Here is a 15,562-nt window from a genome sequence, read left to right as displayed (position 1 = left end):
TCAGGAACACTTTCTACAAGTGTGAAACTCCTCTCCCTCACGATGACGGATATCTAGATGCTGTGTTCTTTATTCCATGGTGTTATATTCGGCTACGGACGGCGTTTCGTCGCATACGATTAACTGATGAAACAAAGCTCGAGAAGGAGTTATAATTGGAAGTGTGGCTAGTTTGCTGTATAGTTTCGCGTCTTCTTCTTCTCCCGTATTCTCGATTATATTATTCAAGATAACCTACTCGTCGTTAGTTTTTCAACGCGAGAAATTATTCCTCGTCATAATCACCATCATCATCGCTCCGTCTTCTTAATTGATTCAAAGACCATTCAGGTATTTTATTTTCCCCAGCTATCTCTTAAGCGATCCTTCTTGACTTCTGTGTCGTTTGTACAAGAGAAGCCGGACAGATTAAACAATTGCATTTTATTTTTTATTGGGAAGATCCTTCACCAGTCTGGGTACAACCAAGAAGACCAGATACTGTCGACCTTGAATTCGGCCGCGAATTGAACGGTTTCTACCGGTGCAGCTACTGTGTTGGAACTTGGCCAATATTCGAGGACAGATGTTGGCCAGGCACACGTGAGCGAGGAACGAGAAGAAGACTCGGAGCGAACTCGCGGCGGAAATATCAGGTTCTTCCGAGGATGAGCTCAGGTGGATACGCAGGGAGTGAGGCCAAGTGGATTTTCGAATAGCTACGCCAATGAATGGCACGGAGTCAGCCCCTTGTTCACCGCATTAACAGGCATGACTTGAAAAATGTGGTTCCTAACGCTGTCTGTCCGTCTGGAGAATGACCCGTGAGATTACGTTATTATCACTGTCTCGTTGCCTCGGCTGCTTCTCCCCGTTCGTTGTTGGTTTTTTTTTTTTTTTTTAACTCTCTCTCTGTCTTCTCCTTTGCGTTTTCTTCCTTCGGAAAGACTTCTCTTTTTCTTTTCCCCTCGTCTTCTTTCATGTCGTTTCTCCGTTTCTCTCGGACTCTAACCACGGCATCCCGATTCTTCGGGGTCGACTTGCATTCTGACTGCGTTTCCGTACGTACACCTCGTGCATACATACATACATATACCCAGAATGATCAGCTATGCAGGAAACTCTCGCTTCTTCTCGGACCGGTGAAATTCTTCGACAATCCTCAATAGCCTCCCTTTCTCACTTTACTCCATTCTCCGCTTATAACTCGATGAGGCAAGAAGTACCTGAAGACGGGTTCTCTTATATCCTGCGCCTTGAAAACGAGAACGGAACGTTTTCTCGATGCGTATCGGTACTGGGTAATTGGTCCTTTTCTCTGACCGTTTTAACGGGATCACGCGGGTGAGAATGAACGACGAGCACCTGCGACTCTTTTCTTTCCCCAAAGATATTACAGCGGACAACGAAACTTGTTTACCTATATACAAATTGACTCGCCCGACGCGACTGTCGCTTTAAGTTATCCTTGGCCTACGTCGAACTTGATATATTATTGAAGATGTTGTCTTTCTCGAAGCGCGACTTGCGCTTCTCCCTCTCTCACACAACGCCCGACAATCCTCGCGTGTGGCGTCGTCATAGTCTCGTTCTCTGTCTACGCACGAGGACGAAATCTATAAAACATTCAATCCGTGATTGATCCTGATCAATGTTGAAATAAAACATCTTGCAATCAGAGTTGGTGTACGTCTCATTTTGTGTCCCATCGGTTACTGATCTCTACTGCAGTCAACCGCCAGGAACGAGTATCCCGTTTAGTTTGCATCAGAAACAGCATTTCTTTTCGACTGATCGTGAGTGACTGAATCAGTCAGTCGGTCGGTCGGTCGGTCGGTCGGCGGGATTTCTCAACGGAGCTTTTAAAACTAAGCCACTCTCAACGCTTCGTCTAAACGGTTCCATTAGAGAAAAGCTCCGTAAAGTTTCTCCTCCTTTCTCTCTTCCTCCGTCTTCCTCCCTGGAGACTCTATAAGCCGGCTATAGAACGGATTGATTCCTGATGGCCTCGGAGGCGTCGAGCCATCCCAAAGCAGTGGTCTCCGCATTCCCGCATCGCTCTGTTCCAACGGACGTGGGACGGACGCGAAGCAACGGCGTCCTAATTCCATGCCATCAAACCCTAAATCCTATTGTCCAAAAATTGACCTCGGCCTAACGAGCTCTCCGCTCGATGCTGCAGGGATGCTGCTCGTGCGACCATCTTACCATTTATCACCGTCATCCGTATGCCTGCGACGCAGGTGCGCGAAGAAAGCATCTACCGAAAGGCGAATTCAATGCGAATGACATAATTGCGTGTGCCTCTATACGCGTACGTATGCGGTGCCTGGCGGATAAATGAAAAGGTAGGCGGATGGATGAATTGGCGAGTGAGTGCTGGCAGCGGAAATGCCATCCGACTGGTGGACCGAGTGCAGAGTGCGAGATGAGGGATGAAAAGGGATGGGGGATGGGGGGGGGGGATGGAGGGATGTAAAAGAGGAGTGTCGAGTCGACGGGAAAGGACGGGCAAAGTAAAATTAAAGCGAGTGTAGGAGGCGTCCCGTGTGCGTGTGTGGATTTTCTCTCTGTGTGCGTCTATATCTCTCTCTCCCTCCCTCCCCCCCCTTTCTCAATCTATGTTTAATCGCGATCGAGTATTCCGTTTGGAGGGCAAAAGAGTCGGGAGAAGAGGACAGCCGTCCCTCCTCCCGGTTCTCTTCGCTCCTCGCCACTCGACGTATATACATACATATATACGCATACACACGTGTATCGTACTATGTACAAGCCGTATAATTTTTCCGTCTTGCAACCGCGCACCACCGTTCCCGCCTGCCTGCCGGACACCGGAGCAGCTTCGGCTCCTCTTGCTCTTGTGTGTTTCTATTTCCACAGCAACCTGTATCCGCAAACTCTCCTCCCTCCATCCCTTATTTCGACCGCTCTGCGTGTCGCGGAGTGCCGGGCTTTTACCCTCTAAATTTACAATATATATGTATTTATGGATCGTCGACTTGCTCTCTACGCGACCGACTACCACTTCGCCGATGCTATTCGGCAATCCTTATACTCATCTACAGGTTTCGATAAATCTTTTCCCCGCAGGACGGTTTGGTCGAGGACTTGGCGCAGTCGGGAGAAATTTTTGGTATTTTTTTTTTTTTGCCGGAAAGAAATGTTACAAATGACCCTGTTGTCATTCCGTTCCATTTGTATAGCCTATTCTTGTATGTTTCTTAGTGTTCTTCTTCTTCTCTCGTGTCACAACTGCACGCGTATAATATGTAAGACTTTTGACGACATTTGGAAAATAATTTGTTAACCTTCTATTCCTTCATTTTTTCTGTTACAGGTAAGTCGAGCTGTGAGAGAAAAAAATAAAAGAAAAGGAAAAAAGAACGAAGGTGAGAGTTACGAAGAAGGAGAATGAGAAGGATGCAGATGCTCGGTGTTACGCTCGGGTGATTAGTAATTTAAAATAATCTCAAGTGGAAGGTACTTTGAAATAAATTCGGCACGGTTGGGATGTATGCTAATGCAACAGCGGCAGCCTCGGTGGGTTGCCGCAGTCAGCCAGGTCAGGCCGAGCCGAGCCGAGCCGAGAGAAGCGGCAGGTAGGCAGGTATACGAGGAGGTGGGTGGGTTTTCGGTGGAGGCAGAGAAGCGGGTGGCTCGGGAAGGCACCACGCCACCTCGGTCTGTACAATCGACGAGAGCATAGAGAAAGAGAGAGAGAGAGAGAGAGAGAGAGAGAGAGAGAGAGAGAGAGAGAGAGAGAGAGAGAGAGAGAGAGAGAGAGAGAGAGAGAGAGAGAGAGAGAGAGAGAGAGAGAGAGAGAGAGAGAGAGAGAGAGAGAGAGAGAGAGAGAGAGAGAGAGAGAGAGAGAGAGAGAGAGAGAGAGAGAGAGAGAGAGAGAGAGAGAGAGAGAGAGAGAGAGAGAGAGAGACGAGCCCCGGCCTCTCGAGCCCCTCGATTCATCAGCATTCGTCCGCAAAGAGGCGAAGGAGCGAGCCTGCAGGTATACCTACAGAAAATCAAACGCCCAAACGCGAAGTAGCGGGGAAATAAAACACACGTGCGTGACGAGCAAAAATAAAAAAAAGAAAAGAAGTAAAAATTTCGCTTCGACAAAAGTGGGAGAACTTAGTTTCCTTTTTTTTTTTCTTTCTCTTTTTTTTCACTTCGAAACTCTTCAAATCATGAATTAGAGACTAGTATCTGTTATCTCTTTTTCTACCTTTATCTCCTTCGGATTAAACCACTACTGATCACAGGCCAGCACCAAGTACCGACCAGTTTAAGGTAAGGATTGGACCTACTTGAAGGTTGCAGTCGATTTGTGGCTCCGCTTTCAGATCCTGTATCTTACGCTTGTCGGGAGGTATGAAAAAGATGTTCTTCTAATTCGGTGATTGGGAAGCTGAATTTGATAGTTCCGACACCCGGCTCGAAAACGTGCAATTTGATTGAAATCCGAGGAAGTCAAAGAACGAACGTCGCGCTTAGCGCCGAATTTGTGAAAGCTTAATAAATTGGCACAATCAGATTCGAAACGTTGGTAATTTGGTAAAAATCTATACGTCAAATTTTGTGCAAGTAATGCCGAACTCTGCATCATCTCGAATTTATAACCGAGGATGAATTTTGGAGGAATAACGAAGTAGAATTTGAGTTTAAGTGGTTGGGGCGATACGAAGGATGTTAATAAGCGCGTTTCGTGAGCTTCGCATATTATATGTGAATGGATATTTCGTATGCGCCCACCTATAAGTAGGTATATAGAATGGAACAGGTTGACGGTTTATTAACGATCCCATCGCATCGCCGACGATGAAGGGTTGTAATTAACCGTGACTCAAAATTGCTCTGCGACTAATATTTCAGAAAACTGTCGCAGGCAGTACACGATGTCGGACGTATATAACTTACACGTGTAAAGCCCGCCTTGTACAAGATCATAGGTTAAGCGCTTAATTAAAATTGACACGCGAGAATACAATCAAAGATTAACGTACTGTCGCGGCGTGTAATTATTATCAGATTCATTATTGACCAACCAACGGTGCAGACCCGCGTACCTGTAACCAACGGATAGGTACATACGTTAAGCTATTATTGTATGTACAATGTACATATGTACATTAGGGTGGTTCATTTTTTTAACTTTTATTTTTTTTTAAGGTGTCGCTCGAAAAATTTGTAGCAAATACTGATAAAAAGATTGTCCGTAAAACCTGGAGGAGGTAGGAAAATAATTAGAGGCTGGTGCCGATTATTGTAATATTTTTTATTTATTCTCATGTCTACGCCTCACAAACTTGTATGTATATATTGGTACATTTTTTTCGTATCGCGATCCAATAAATCGTTCATCAATCAACGACAAACTGCGCCTAACAATTCCGCGGATGGCTGTTCTCGTCTTTTATCCGAAAGATTAATCCTCTCGGAGAAATTTGGATAAAAGTTTTTGTCACCGAAATAGGAGTATCGCATCACCTTAATGTCCCTGTTTCGTTTTCGGTACTGATTTTCATGAACAATCGTTAAGCGGATCACGATACGAAAAAAATAAACTAATGTATATATAAGTCTGTACGGTGTGCACAAAAAAATAAATAAAAAATATCCCAGTAATTAGTAGCGAATTGTAAATATTTTCCTAACTCCTCCAGGTTTTACGAGTTTTTTTGTTGTCAGAATTTTTCGCAAATCTTTTGACCGTTTTTAATTTTTTTTTTTGCCTCGTCGTTGCTTTTACTCGAAATACTGTATGAAATTTCGATCGTACGCGTATTTTGCAAAACTTATAATATACACCTATATCCCTCACGCCGCAACCGTGAAGTGGCGGAATTACGAGTACGTTTGCCGCAAACGTAGGCTGTTCTCGCTTCTTCGTCCTAAAAAAATATTCCACCCAATCTCAGATGCGGGGAAAGCTAAAAGACTCAAAGGATTTTTAAATTGCGCTACGTAAGGTTTTCTTATTCTACAATTCTTTGCCTATACGGCCGCTGCAGAACCTTATATATATTATACGCACGTCTACGTACTCTGATGAATTTCAAAAAAACACTTTTCGCGCCGTAAACCAGAATCCTACGGAAGTAATTACCGCTACGGGCATTTATCCGCGGTTAATTAACGCACGCCGAGTGATTAAAACCACAGCGTATACCCATGTAGATACATACGATATAATATATATGTGTATTATACATAGCCAGAGATTTATTCTTTATTATTATTATTATCATTATTATTACTGATGTTGTTGTTGTTGTTGTTAGTATTCTTATTTTCTTACATTGAAAGCAAATATCAAAGTTGCATTAACGCTGCAGTTGCTTGGCATACGATAAACATGCATAAATTACGCGTGTAAAGCAGAATTTTGAAAATGGTGTATAACAGCGGCGGTTTTGAGAACGTTTGCGAGACGGGGATACCCACTGCAGGGGTAGTAAAGCCTCGTTATTTTCTAATGCACTCGTTAATTGACCAATCAGGGAAGGGAAGCGGCAGCACATACCAACCCTCCTCGGCGCACGCTCCTCCTAGTGTTAACCACCGCCGGAACAATTTAATGATCGGTACCGGGGATTATTATTTTCTGTCGAGGATTTTGCCATACATACATACATCTGTACATATGTATATGTGTATACATACACATAGCTATAAACTTCGGTTGAAGCATGATTTTCACGGTTCCGCTGCGGTTCCACGCTTCGTCGCATCTACGCGGTACTCGTACAAGTAGACGATCGTCTGACCGCCGGGATCTCCTCACCTCCCCCTTGTTATAACCACCCCCCCCCCCCCCCTTCACCCCGTCCTCATATTTCTGTACCTTAAGGCACACGTACTACCTACACAACATTCTGCCGCCGTACAACTGCCGCAAAAGCTCTCGCTCTCCACTCCGCAAAGTGCCGGACGGCCGGATTTCAAGTGCCTCTTGATCTCGATTCGTCGTTCCTTCCTCGGACGGCGGTTGCAGGTTGCTCGGATTTCCACTCTTCCTTTCTCTCTCTCTTTCTCTCTCTCTTTCTTCTCCCTTTTCGAATTCACTCGGTCCTTCGGTGCAGGATATCGTACGTATGTGCAGTTCGTGTGGGATGAGAGACCATTTTTCTCCGAGGTCATCGTACCAAACGCCACTCGATCAATCCTTGCGTTATAACGAACGAGTGAATTTTCATTCTGCGGATCATAGAATCAGCAAATCAAAGATACGGAGAGCTCGGAACTAGCTACATAACAATTTATTGTTGAAGGGTTAAGGCTGAGCTTTCGGGAGTGTCGGTTCAGTGTTGCTAAATGCGCAACAAAAATGCATCACTCGTTGTACGTTACGTACCAAGCTTGCAACTTTTCCGTTTGCTCGTCTCCTCTTCGAGAAAAAACCACCATTCGTCACCTTCTCTTTACCTCATCTTCTCCTACGCATCCGTCAAATGCTTTGCGAACTTACTTGCCCCGCGTTTCGCTTCACCGTGTAGGTACTACACATCCGTACAACATACGCAGCTACTTTATCCTCCTCCCTCCCTCCCTCGCCCTCCCCCGCCCCCCAACGCTAATACCTTCCTATTGCCAATTCCTCGCCCGCGAAGGCTGAGAGGCTTGCGGGACCAACGACGAAAGCCGCTTTCATACCTCCCAGACTTTGCAGCCTGCCGACGTTTGCGAAAATTAACTGCACGGTTGTCTAACCCGCGGAAATTCGCTTATTACTCTACTCGTAGAATTCGAGTGTTGTAGACGTATATGGGAATGGCAATAATCGTATTGTTTAGGAACTAGTCAGTTTCCGGTCGTTTTCGCTGTTTGGTTATTACCGCGGAGGGTGGAGGTAAAGAGAAGTATCTCACATGGGTTTTCAACTGAAAAAGTGTCCAACAAAAAGCGACGGATAGTGGTTCAACAAGTCGCTAGAATGGCGCTAATAATTGGGCTGAAGTTTGCGACGTTAATGTAATGATGAATCTTTGGAAAAATTCGTTATTTTGCAACTTTCGGATCACTTGAAATTTAGTAAACTTTTAATACAGCGTATCAACAAACTCAGATTTTGTCCATTCAGCTTCTTCGGGTATTCGAAAGGTGAAAAATATTAATTTTCGTTTCAACTTTTCTATACACTGACATTAATATGTAATCAAATTCAATCTGAACTTGACAGTTACGATGAAGCATGTGAAACTTTTCCTAGAGCAACGCCCTGTTACAAACAATTTTACTCTATTTTACGGATACTTTTTATCCACAAAGAGATAGCCCTCCTTACCTCTGTCCTCCGTAGTTACAACAAATTGGTCTTCAATGCGTTTGCTCGTTATTTTATACACTCACAGTTTTCGCGAACAATACGCGACGCGTACTCGATGACGCAGATGCACGAATTTTACCGTCTGTTGCATACCACGATGCAAGGTCTTGCACTTCGCCGTCACGCGTGTGTTGGTGTCGTTCGCTCGCACGCGTGGAAGGTACTAACACACTCGGCGTATGTCTCGTCGTCGTCGTCGTTCCCCCCGAGGATGAGTGCGCGACGCGACAGTCGAGGGTAGAGAAGCGACGCCCGGCTCAGAATGTCGTATAAACCGCGACCCCGGAGTTTTGCATTAGTTATGTGTCGCCGAGGAGGAGATGGAGGCCCGGGCACCTCGCCGCCGCTTCCTTAAGTCCGGTTTACGCCGCTCATGCCCTTACAATTCCACCTCTCCTATTTAAGTATTTACCTAGCTGCTACGATTTTCTATTTTCTCTATTCTCAAGCGGTGCAGACTTTTCTCACTTTCGTTATTTTCAACCTCTGATTTAGACGACGATTTATTTATTCGTAGAAGAGAGAATCGATGTATCTAGAAAGTAAATGTACAAATTTCCGTATTTATCGTCTCAATCGATATGGCTGCTGATTGAATTTTGACAGAAATATGCCGAACGTTCCTCACTAGTTTGTTGCAAAGTTTTTTCCATCTTTTTATTTTGGTACACTCGAAGCCGGGGATTGATTCCAAGTCGCTGCGCCCCGTTGCGTGTTGTGCAATAATTACGAAGTAATTCCGGAGCTGCAATTTGGGTAAATCATGCAGCAGATTGCATAAACTCGGCTTGTGTCAACCTCGGAGGAGGAGTCGGCGGTCGCCCTTGTGGTTAGGAAACGGGAATCGAACCTTACCTCGTACCTGCGCCACGTCTTACGGCCTCTCGTAGGTATCTAAGAACGCGGCTCCTCGCAGCCACGTACGGGGAATGTTTATAAAAAATTCATCGCTCCTCGGTCGTCGTGCATGAGCGAGGCGTTCCTCATGGGTATAAGAGGCTTGCGGACACCCACCTACGCCCGCAAAACATCTCAATTTACCACTCTCTATTATTTTTACCATCCAACCTTCGCCTTGTTGTACGCACAGGCAACTTGCAATCAAATCACGGGGACGAATCGACCCTCGTTCGTAGGTCAGAACTCTTTCATGGTTCAAGTTTAGTTTGACTATATTTATGACGTATATTGTCATAGCAGAATGGTCAGGAAATTCGGGAATAATCAGAGAAATGGTAGGAGTTTTTGCGGAAAGTCAGGAAATCGTTTAATATATTATTACTAGCAGCCCATCCCGGCTTCGCACGGGCATATAATAATATTAAGTAATAATATAAATGTTATTTTTCTAGAAACTCACTGTAAACATTGTGTATTTTCTTTTATTATATTATTATATGCCCGTGCGAAGCCGGGATGGGTTGCTAGTTATGCTGTTAAAATGTAGCTTATATGACACGTTCGTAGATTTACCATAGCAGCGCCATCTATTGATTACTTACTCAACCCAGTCGAAAGGTATCGACATCTGTTAGAATCATTCGGAGTTAACAGATAATTGTGACTGTCGAATAATAACAGACAAATAATTAGCAATATATTATAATTGCGACTATAATTTGAGATTTAAACTATCCTATCTCTCAAGTTGGATCGAACTGCACATGGTGTGCGTATTTTATTATAATCGGTTAAGTGGTTTAGGAGTCCATTGAGGACAAACATCGTGACACGAGATTTATATATATTAAGATTATTATTATTATTATTATTATTTTTACAAATACGTCCCACAATTTTTTTAAGCCTTAGATAAATTGGATCGAAAACAAATTTTTTTTTACCATCGCCGGAAATTTCTCTTTGAACTTTGAATATTCCTAAATATTACCTTACAAACGATTGTGCTCACCGGCTAGATGGAACAATCTGACCCAAGTAACAGCTCGTACTTTCATAAAAAACAAAAACAAATTATCCGGAAAATGCGTATATTTTTATCAGTTTGCTATGTAACCAATTTATCCGAATTAGTCAGGAAAAATTATAAGACTTTTGTCTGGAAAACCATCGAAAAGTCAGGGAATTTCGTCGTGGAGATTTAGTAGCCACCCTGTATACATGTATGTAAGTTTAATTTGGCGATGCGACCTGTTGGGAAATACTTTCATTGTTGGACTATCGTGAAATTAAAATCCCTTGTACATAGTGTAGACCCAATGAACGATGATTGATTCGATTGATCGTGACTTTTTATTTCTTCGTGTCTTTGGGAGAATTTGGCGACGAGTGGTGGGGGCGGTTTGCGTTTCCTTTTTTTCATTTTCCTTTTTTTTTTTTCGACGAACTGAGATCAGACGACGAGGATCGTCGGAGGAAGGAGCAAATGGCAGAAAATAGCTGAAATTCCTCTATCTGGTTCAGCGCCGCGCCCTGCGCGCGCTTCTGCCTTCTTTTTCCTCCTTTTTCTTTCTCCTTTCTCTTCGTCGTCAGTCTCCCCTAACTAAGTTATCGCTTCCTGCTGCCTGCCTCCTTCTCCTGGGTCTTGGCGCATTTCGTGTGTTGTATATTTTGTCCTTCTCCCACTCATCTCTCTTCTTTCTCGTCTTCTTTTCTTCTTTATCGAATTTCGGGAAACGTAATGCGATTTCATTCGAGCAAATAACCAATCGATTTATCTCTCTTCCGGTGGTTTAATTTCTTATTTCTCTAACGTACACTGATGCCTTTACCACTTGTGGAAGAATTCGATTTTTACGTTTATTAATATCTATAAACCGTCGAAATAATGTGAGGAATAAAAACGTGAACGAGCAATGTAACAAATGGTACTAAATTTTCGTAAGAAGAAAAAAAAAAAAAAAAACAAATTGACGCCTCTCATAATTTGAAACTGGTCGCAACTTTTCTTTCAAATTTTCTCATTAATAATTCCAGTCTCTCTTTCTCTCCCTCTGTCTCTTCCCATGGCCGTAGAAGAGTGAAGGATAAGTTTTGCGGTTAAATGAGAAGCCGAAGACTCGCGTATAACACAGGGGACGCGGACGTGGAGGATAAGGAGCGACGTTGCAGAAGTCAGCAAAATGCCGTGTACGCAGGCAGTCGTTCGATCCTGTATTAACAGAGATTAAATATCACCGCCCGGCTTAACGTTCGTCGCGGAGATCATCCCCCCTTATTAATCCGGCAAACGACGAAATTCTTTTCCTTTGTTCTTATCCTGTCATTTTCTTTTTAATCAACCCGCGCGTAGGCACTCAGGATATGTTTATTCTTCATTTGGCTGTACGTGATTTTGTAAAAAAAAAAAAAAAAAAAAATGCAATTTGGAAAAAATAAACCTACCGTGTTATGAAAATCGAGGATGAAACACTTCCGATTGATTTCCTCTTTGAACTCTCACTCATACGCAGTCAATCCACCGGCACGTCAAGTCCCAGGTAGCGTGTTTTCCTTAAATCTGAATAAAATCGTGCAGTGCAGTCCGTCACGCTCGTCCGTCATTTCTCGAGATGCACCCCTAGTAGCTAGAAGGTATCGTGCCACTTGAATCGTACATATTTCATCGTCGCTATCGAGTTATTCCGCCTAGAAAATTACTCTCCTACCTCAACGTGATGTCTATCGTTTCGCATTCACCCTTTAGCGAGCAGTGTCTCAAACGAACGATGATTACAATCGCGCGCTAATTATTATATCGACACACGGTAGATACAATGTGATGTGAAGTATGAAGAACGAAAATACACCGTGTAAAATCGAGCGATTATACCGAGTTTGTAGAAAATGATAGCAAGTAACTAATCAAGAATCTTCTACTTCCCCTATTTTTCTCGATACCGTAGCCTATTTCTGTATTCAATAACGAATTTTATGAAAATCGTGCGACACGTATATACAACACGAACGACGCCAGCTCTTCTGCTGTAGGTTTAAACCGACGCAGGTGATATTGAATGACATGTTTGACTTGATATACAACGGTGTCGTACTCTGCCAATGTTATCAACGGTGTTTGGTAAATATTCCGTTACCGTAACACCGTCGCTGCAGTGACTGGTGACGGGCGAGGGATGGGGGGGGAGAAATCATCGGGGGGAGTTGTGAGACGATAAGGGCCGTGTAGGGAAGCCATGCTTGTTTCCACCGCTGCCTGTTTGCCCGGAATGATTGATTGGGATACACACAGGACGCTTCGAACGCAAATAAATCAGTGACAAGGTGAACTGATAGTTGCTGCTGCTGCCGCTTCGTCGAACCACAGCATCAGGAGTTGGCGTTGTCAGATAAGCCGTGGGCATAGGCCGAGTATCCTGGCCAATGCCAAACCCTACTCGTTTCAAAATAATCGTAAAAATTTGAAGGAGGAGCTGTCTGATGCGCGACCTGAACCCAGCTTAAACAGTAACGAAGCATTGAACTTATTTCGATGGTGAATTTTCACGGTTTTCATTATAACGAAGCAATTGTGCGGAATGATGGGTTTTCCGTGTTTGTATACAAGGTATGTGAACGTGAAATAGGCGAACCCGAGCTGAGGTACCGAAGGTAATTTCAAGGCTCATTCCATTGCACTTTTATATTATATTCGTTGCAATTTCGGAGGATCTGCATTATTCGTGTGCAAAAAGCCACACGATACAAAAGAGTAGGTAGAGCAGCAGAGTCTGTCAGACGAGTTGTAGAGCTGCGCTGCATAGTCGAGAGTAAGAAGAAAGAAAGGGCAAACAAACAAACAAACGAGAAGAAAAGGTGGATCTCCTAGGGAAGGAGAAGGAAGGAAGGAGAAATCAGTCAGAATCCCTTGCGTGAAATGGACCGTGGCCGGATATAATAATGGCGTATTATGTACTAGCCATCCGGGGAGAGATCCTCTTGTGAATAGAGGGCTTAGCCAAGGTGGATAAATCGAGGGTAAATATTTGGACGTTCGTTCGGTCGTTCGGGACGCGGAGAGAAAGTGAGCGAGCGAGAAGAGAACGTCGCCGAAAGTTGATGGTCTTGTCCCTTGGCTCTCGGGCCAACGGCTCACTCTGTGTGACCGCTAGGTGCAGGACGAAGCGAAGAAAGAGGCAGAAATATCCAAGAGACGCCACCATCGCTGATGGAGGAGCAAGCAGATAAGCGAGGGGAGTCTCCTCGGGAGATTTGAACGACTACGGACTACCACGACTATCGTGACGGGGGAATCGAATCGGGAACCAGGGTTGAGGTGGCGGTGGACATTGTCCGGCGCCGTAAGACCGGGAAGCCATCCAACCACGATGACGCCGCTCGACCGGGGAATTCGTGGTCAGTCATATATATATATACACACACACACACACATAAAAATACACATATGTGTAGGTACGTGGATGTCTACCGTAACCCAAATCCCATCCATTGTCAAAATTCACCCTGATTTTTCGACGTAGGAGGAGGAAGAACAATGACTCAACTTACTATTTTTATAACGACTCGTCATCGGAATCAGTCTTGTAAAATTAATTTCTTTATTTTGACTTCCTCCCTCCTCCACCGCATGTTATAAGCAACCACAACCCGTGTCCCGTGGCACACGGCCTTATCTTAAACGGGGACAGTGTTATATCGGAAGGCCCAAGCACAGCCTGTGTATCAATATAACAAGCTGTGACCATGGTAGGTATAATATATATGTGTACTCGTATGTGTACACACGTGTATAGTCACATTATGGACGTGTGTTATGTACCTGGAATGACGCGAGCAATGCGCGACCGACCGACGGACAGGCACAATATTATCTCAGATTGTTAATCCGCCGTCGATCACCGAGATTGATCGATTTTTCCCGGCTAATCCGTATGGGCAGTCTTTTTCTTCCTACTCTTAATGCGGTTTCGTGCACGCTCGTCGCGTTGTAATGCCGTCCGTGCTTTACTACCGTTTTATAAGCAGCTTTTACAATTAATGCCAAGTTGTCGTACAGGTATACACTTTGGTGACAAAAAGAACGTATCGAAAATTCAAAGGCCCTGCCATCTTCGTCTTTCATTTGCCTCCTCGTAACTTTCAAATAACTGTGTATCTCGTCTTGATTTTTCTAATTCTTTCGGTTTTTTAAGAGGTGGGAAAACAAGAAGAAGAAAAAAAAAGCAAAAAATACGTAACGCGTATACACAAAATTCTTTTCCAAGGCATAACGATGAGTCGTTAAACCGATCTGCGGATTGGATGGGATTCGAAGCAAACAAATATGCATGCCAAATGAAAGGAAGGAGATGAAAGAATGAATGAATAAATAATTATAATGAACGAGCGCAGAAAAGAGCGTGCAAAAGTGTTTCGCGACGTCGTGTAATTGAAGTGTCGGTATAATATAGATTGCACGTTGCAAAAAAGCTATGCGAACACTTGATGTATAGCATATACCTATACATATTAATAATGTATAAACGTGTCGTATGTATATCCAGATACCTACCTGTGTACAGATTATACAGTATATGTACAGGGGTGCGTGTTCCCTCTTTGTTGTTTTATTAAAATACGATCAAAAGTCGTTTGTCGTTCATACGCCTCCTACAAAGGTACAACGTATGTATATAAAAAAAAAGGGTTACTTGGAGGACGTGTCATGTAACGTATTATATATAAACTGTACAATACAGGATACCTACATGGTATTCAGATTCACACGCGTTGCTTTTTTTTCTCTATTGTTATTATTTATCATATCCCTTGCGCTGACGAATAGGTACACCTACCTTGAATGATTTTTTCCATTCAAACCGATCGCCGCGATTCAGCGATTTCACGATGTAAATGCGAAAATAAGGATAGGTATAATAGAAAGCCCCCTGTCCCGAAGTGAAGAAGAAGGAGAAAAAAAAGAAAAGAAAAGAAACGAATTTGAAACACGAGGATGGGGGGTATACGAGGTGAGCTACTCCTCGCGAGTTCTCTCTCGTCCTCGTCCTCGTCGTCGTGTGTGACTTCGTGTTTGCTTTAACGTCTCGTCGCCCCGAAGATTTCTTCTTCTTTTCCCAAGTTTACCCATGGCAAACAAACCGCGTGTGTGTGTCATTCTTTTTTCAACTTTTGTTTTATTTTACTTTCTTCTGTCTTTTTTTTTTTTTTTTACATACCTTCTTTTTTCCTCCGATTCTTTTTTGTTTTGGCGTGCGTAAGCCGACGCGATGGAAACTTTGGAATGCATTGGTTTGAAAAATGGTTGGTAAAAAAAAAGGGTTGGGGGGTATAAAAGAAAAGATATAATTTAACTTTTTCCAAGAG

The 15,562-nt window shown here is 43.7% G+C and overlaps 1 protein-coding gene across 6 annotated transcripts in view; it reads left to right on the top strand.

Moving 5' to 3' along the window:
- The window catches only part of LOC124299490 (protein pangolin, isoforms A/H/I/S), a 132,132-nt gene that overhangs the window by 61,965 nt on the left and 54,605 nt on the right, over positions 1 to 15,562 (top strand). Inside the window, exon 1 of one of the 6 annotated variants that reach the window (XM_046752773.1) lies at positions 12,881 to 13,594. The exons of the other annotated variants lie outside the window; for them this stretch is intronic. The gene's annotated coding sequence lies outside the window, so the exon portion shown is untranslated. Of the gene's footprint in view, positions 1 to 12,880; positions 13,595 to 15,562 lie in introns of those variants that run through there. 6 annotated transcript variants of the gene reach the window in all.

Source organism: Neodiprion virginianus, chromosome 1, assembly GCF_021901495.1.
Source record: "Neodiprion virginianus isolate iyNeoVirg1 chromosome 1, iyNeoVirg1.1, whole genome shotgun sequence".
NCBI classification, from domain to species: domain Eukaryota; kingdom Metazoa; phylum Arthropoda; class Insecta; order Hymenoptera; family Diprionidae; genus Neodiprion; species Neodiprion virginianus.
This window is presented reverse-complemented; position numbering and strand designations above follow the sequence as displayed.